Genomic DNA, 6,238 nt, shown 5'->3' with positions numbered 1-6,238 from the left:
CTGTCTTGTCTTTATGCTCCAAGATGGAATAATTTTCCCTATATATTGATCTTCTCATTAAGAGAGGTGGCTTTGGAGGGGCACCTGGGTAGTTCAGTCGGTTAAGCATCTGACTCTTGATTTCGGTTCAGGTCATAATCTCATTGCTTGAGAGTTTGAGGTTCTGTGAGAACCTGAGAGCATCAGGTTCTGTGCTGACAGCCTGGTGCTTGCTTGAGATTCTCTGTCTCCCTCTCTCTCCCCTACTTGTTTTCTCTCTCTCTCTGTGTCAAAATAACTAAATAAACTTAAAAAGAAATAAATGTGCTTTGGAGATATGACATTAATTAGTGGTTCTATAAAGAAGTAAATATAGTCCTACTCACTTTATTTTATTGTGCTTCACAGGTATGGCTTGTTTTTTTTTTGTTTGTTTGTTTGTTTTTTTGTTACAAATTGAAGGGATATGGCAATCCTGTGTCCAGCAAGTCTATCAACACCATTTTCCCAATATCATTTGCTCATTTTGTGTCTTTGTGCCACATTTTGATAATTATCACCATATTTCACTTTTTCATTTTTATTATATGTGTTATGGTGATCAGTGATCTTTGATGTTACTACTATAATTGCTTTGGGGCACAAACTTACTAAATGTTGTGTGTGTTCTAATTATTCCATTAGCCATTCCTCCATATGTGTCCCTCTCCTCTAGCTTCCTTTTTCCCTGAGACACAATATTGAAATTAAGGCCCATAATGGCCTCTAAATGTTTAAATGAAAGCAAGAGTGGTGTGTTTCTCACTTTAAATTAAAAGCTAGAAATGATTAAGCTTAGTGAGGAAGACCTGTCCAAAGCTGAGATAAGGTGAAAGCCAGGCCTCTTGTGCCAGTTAACCAAGCTGTCAATACAAAGGAAAAGTTCTGGAAGGAAATTGAAAGTGCTTCTCAGAGCGCCGGGGTGGCTCAGTCGGTTAAGCATCTGACTTGGGCTCAGGTCGTGACCTCACAGCTCGTGAGTTTGAGCACCGCATAGGGCTCTGTGCTGACAGATTGGAGCCTGAAGCCTGCTTCAGATTCTGTGTCTCCCTCTCTGTCTCTGTCCCTACACTGCTTGTAATCTCTGTCTCTCATAAATGAATAATTGTTAAAAAAGAAGGAGGAGGAGGAGGAGGAAGAGGAGGAGGAGGAGGAGAAGAAGAAGAAGAAGAAGAAGAAGAAGAAGAAGAAGAAGAAGAAGAAGAAGAAGCAGCAGCAGCTTCTCCAGTGAACAAATGATAAAGACACAAAACATCCATATTGCTGATAAGGAGAAAGGTTTGAGCGGTCTGGATAGAAGATCAAACCAGCCACAACATTCCCTTAAATGAAAGCCTGATCCTGAGTAAGACCCTAACTCCTTTCTTCAATTCTATGAAGGCTAAGAACTATGAAGCTGCAGAGTAAAAGTTTGAAGCTCGTAGAGGTTGGTTGGTGAGGATTAAGGAAAGAAGCCATATCCATAATTGTCAAAGTACAAGGTCAAACAGCAAGTACTGATATAGAAGGTGCACAGGATTATCCAGAAGATCTAACTAAGATAATTCAGGAAGGTGGCTACACTAAACAATAGATTTTCAGTGTAGATGAAACAGCCTTTAATTGGAAGAAGATGCCATCTAGACTCTCATAGCTAGAGAGGAGAAGTCAATGCCTGACTTTAAAGCTTCAAAGGACAGACTGACTCTCTTGTTAGGGGCTCATGCAGCTGGTGACTTTAAATGGAAGCCAATACTCATTTACCATACTGAAAATCCTATGGCCCTTCAGAATTATGCTAATTCTGTCTACGCTCTATAAATGAAACAACACAACCTGGATGACAGAAAATCTGTTTACAACAAGGCTTACTGAGTATTCTAAGCCATCTATTTAGGCTTAAGGAAAAATTCCTTTTCAATTATTACTTCTCATTGACGATGTCCCTAATCACCCAAGAATTCTGATGGATCTCTGTACAATGAGATTAATGGTGTTTTTATGCCTGCTAACACAACATTCATTTGCAGCCCATAGATCAAGGAGTCATTTTGACTTTCAAGTCTTGCTATTTAAGAGACATTTTGTAAGGCTGTAGCTGCCATAGATAGTGATTCGTCTGATGGATAGAGCAAAACAAATTGAAAACCTTCAGGAAAGGACTCACCTTTCAAGATGCCATTAAGAACATTCGTGATTCTTGGGAAAAGGTCAAATTATCAACATTAGCAGGTGTTTGGAAGAAGAGAAGCAGCTTCCAATCCTCATGGATGACTTTGACGCGTTCAAGATTTCAGTGGAGGAAGGAGATGTAGATATGGTGGAAGGAGCCAGAAAACAAGAATTAGAAGTGGAGCCTTAAGATGGGACTGAATGCTGTCATCTCATGATAAAACTGGAATGGATGAAGCATTGCTTCTCATGACTAAGCAAAGGAAGTGGTCTCTTGAGAAGGAATCTGTTTCTGGTGAAGATGCTGTGAAGATTGTTGAAATGACAACAAAGAATTTGGAATATTACATAAACTTAGTTGATAACGAATCAGCAGGGTTTGAGAGGATTGATTCCAATTTGAAAGCAGTTCTACTGTGGGTGAAATACTATCAAACAGCATCACATGCTACAGAGAAAAACTTCATAAAAGGAAGAGTCAGTCAATGCTGCAAACTTCATTGTTGTCTTCTTTTAAGAAATTGCCAAGGACACCCCAACCTTCCACTACCCCTGCCCTGATCAGTCAGCAGCCATCAACCCTGAAGCTCAGATGGTGGTTAGAATTTTTTAGCAATACAGTATTTTTTAATTAAGGTATATACATTTTTGACATAATGCTGTTGCGGACTTCATGAATTGCACTATAGTGTAAGCATAACTTTTACATGCACTGGGACCCAAAAAATGTCATTTCACTCACTTTATTGCTTTATTCATTTTACTGGCTTTATTGTGGTGGTCTGGATCCAAACTTGCACTCTCTCTGAGGTATGAGGTAAAACATTAGTAGCTCTACTGAATCTTGAGTCAGATGTATGAGTCACTCTCTGCTTTTCCAATACAGAGAACTAGAAAAGGAGATTGCATCCTCTGGTGTCATCCTAACAGGATGGCAATAACTTCCAACTCATATAGCTTCATTCTGTGACCAGCAATCCCATAGTTCATAACGCTGTCCCCAGTACAAGAACACACATGATGAGCCCACTCCTGAACACTGGAGCAAATTTAGTTTCAGCTCAGTTTCTTATACATCTTTGTAAGACCAGGGTGGCATTTGAGAAAGACAGTGGGGAGGTAGAGCCTGTAACTTATAGACTGCTTTTGAAAAACCACAATAAAAGAGAATGAAATCTAACTTTCATTGGATTAATAACTTATCTTATTTTGGGATTCTACTTTAATAAATCACATCATATGGCTGGGTCATATTACCTACCCCCACTCAAAAAAAAAGTCATGTTTGATTCAGAATGTGTTCTAACTATATAATGTACTCATTTTTTAAAATTATAAATATTATTTGTGGCATGGATTCACTCCTTTTCAAGGGGCAAAAAGTTATCTTCAAGGAAAGATTTTAATAAACAGCCTAAAAATTCTTCGTTTATTTTTTTCTTATCCAAAAGCCCAACGTAGCTACTCATCAAAATATCTTAGAGATTTTTCTCTGTTAAAATATGTTTATTTTAGTGTCTAAAAATCATTATAAGTGCTCTCAAAAGTCTTTACCAAACCTAATCTTTTTTCCCCAACCCCTTTCAAACCCCAACAGGCTACACTTGGGGAGAAAGTAATATGAAGTCTTTATTGTAGAGTATGGGAAAGATTCATTATCTAAAAATTATGCCTACAAACATGCTATTGAAAATACAAGTTGACAAGAAATTCAGATGTATCCTCAATGAGATAGGATTTTCTATGTACTTCTGGTAAAAAAAAAAATTATAAGCTAATACATCTAAAATAGCAATGTACAAGTAAATGAGGGATCTCCTCGCAGCTAATTTCCTCTGGTGCCTCATTGCTGCACATAGACTAGTGTGTGACTTTGACAACGAAGGGAAAATGAATCTTACTCTGTTTTCAAACGCTGTTTATTTATTCAAATAATAGAACGAGTGCCTGACAGCTTGAATGTATGGTCTCTTTTCAGATTGATCAACTGATTCACTCTAATTAAGGAAGTTTCCCCCTGCTATTTAAATTGTTTATAGTTTCACTTAGGTCTATATTGTGGCTACCATACATAGCCTACTTTACCCACTGTTGTTTTTTAATAGCAGTCATGGCTTCTCAGGGTCAGGAGAGAGGCCCCCCCTACTGGAAGGATCTAATGACATTTCTCAGATCACACATCATTCAGCATTCTCCACGTCATGCTCAATTTATATCCTGGCTCCAAGAAGAACATCATACAAAATTTATCAGCTCCAATATTACATTATTCCCCATCTTCTCTCCAGTAACAACAGAAGTACCAGGAGAGGTTTCTGCTGATTTTTTTTTAATCCATGGGATTTGTTCTCTTCCTTTCATATCCTAATATTCGCAACACTATCAATATACTCAGCATTTATTATTCAAATATTCCTACTGACATTTTATGTGTCAGTAAGGATTCAGAGTTCCCATAAGAGGAACTGGAAAATAAGAAGGTTTTCTGAATCAGTGAATTGTGCTAAACACATCAACAAATCAGAGAACAACTGAAAAATCTTTAGGCAAAAGTATTTCCATTAGGGAGTGTTCTGTTTTGAGGAGATGTCACATTCCCAACAGAGGATGAGAGAAGTAGGGGATTATGATTTTATTTGAATATGGAGCCCCTCTCTGGTTCATTGTAACACTGATAACCTCTGCCAGAAGAGCTAGTAAGTACCCCTCAACAACTACCAGGTGGGCAAGTTAGGCAGGAAGTACCAGCCTTTCTTCCTTCTCTGCCTCCTCTTCTCCCCCACGCAGTCTGATTCATTTCTAAAATGCAATGCGCTCGCCCCAGTGCCTTTCCAATGTAAATGTTTCCTCCTCTGGCACTTCCTCCAGATCACCATTGTCTATACCTGCCTGTGCTGACCCAGTAGCCTCAAGATCTTCTTGTGATTCCTGGGACACCAGACCTTACCAAAATATCACACTTGGGGTCAGCTCTCCTCCATGCTAGCCATGCTGGATTCTTCAATTCTATGTTTTCTACACTTCTGTTATTTATCTTCAGTCTTAAAGAAAAAGTTTTGTATTTCATTTTCTTTGAATCTACTGATTCCAAACTTCTTTTTCAGTCATGAATGAAATCTACCCCAGGATATTCTCCCTTAGGCTTTCTGTGTACTCTAGGAGGTATGCGAAGGAAAAAATCCTACAAAAGGAAAGAGGTCGTTGTTCAGACATGTGAGACAAATATTAGCGTGGAGAGTGTCTTTTTTGGAAATGTCTAAGCAGTAGTTTTATTTATCTAGCACATAATAGGGACATATATCTTTGACTACCTCACAAGGGAAAGCTTTGTGCAATTAGAAGTTTGCTAGGCAGCCAAAAGAAAAAGCAATTTATTCCACATAAATTGAATTTTATTTGCATATATTGATGTGTTGGTTCAAGATACCAAAAGTGAGATTTGCTTCAGTTACCTTTAACAAAGTGAAGGAAGGGCCACAGAGAGCCTTACACAATGGAACAGACAACAAAGAACATACTCAAGCAAGATTCTTTTATAAGCTTGTTATTGTAAGCAGTGTATCACATGGTACCTTGTATATTTTAATCTAAAAATAAGCTTATGATATCACAATTACAACTGGAGTCACCTTGTTTCGATAATTTCAAATATCCTTTCTATATTAATTTCAGAGAGGCAATATGTTTTCAACACCCATTAGATTTCTGTTCTCATTATTCATTAAATAATAAAATGACACCCTTTATAGATGCGAACTCGTTTTCATGCCGTGCATGTTGAGAGCAAGAAGAACATGAAAGGCACCAGGAAGGGTGCAGATGTTGTCTGGACTTGAATGTTAATGTGCTACTTCTCCCAAATGCTACTCCGTCAGAAAGAGGGAAATGGTAGTAGTGTTTCAAGAGGCTGAAACGCAATATGCCATATACAGCTGGCTGAAGGGAGAAAGTGAGTGAAGAATTATGATCAGGAGAGGTCAGATGGGAATACAAATTGCCTACTATGGAGGGAGATCGCACTCCTTCTGCTGTGTGATTTTAAGTTGGGATGCCTTGGGAGCGAATACTA

At 38.3% G+C, this 6,238-nt stretch overlaps 1 pseudogene; it reads left to right on the top strand.

Annotated features, from left to right (window-relative positions):
* The first annotated feature begins 737 nt into the window (after positions 1-737).
* On the top strand, positions 738-6,005 carry LOC122217293 (annotated as a pseudogene).
* Positions 6,006-6,238: the final 233 nt, after the last annotated feature.

The sequence above is a fragment of the Panthera leo genome, chromosome B1 (assembly GCF_018350215.1).
Source record: "Panthera leo isolate Ple1 chromosome B1, P.leo_Ple1_pat1.1, whole genome shotgun sequence".
Classification (NCBI taxonomy): Eukaryota; Metazoa; Chordata; class Mammalia; order Carnivora; family Felidae; genus Panthera; species Panthera leo.
The sequence above is the reverse complement of the archived record's forward strand: the minus strand, read 5'-3'. Positions and strand labels throughout refer to the sequence as shown.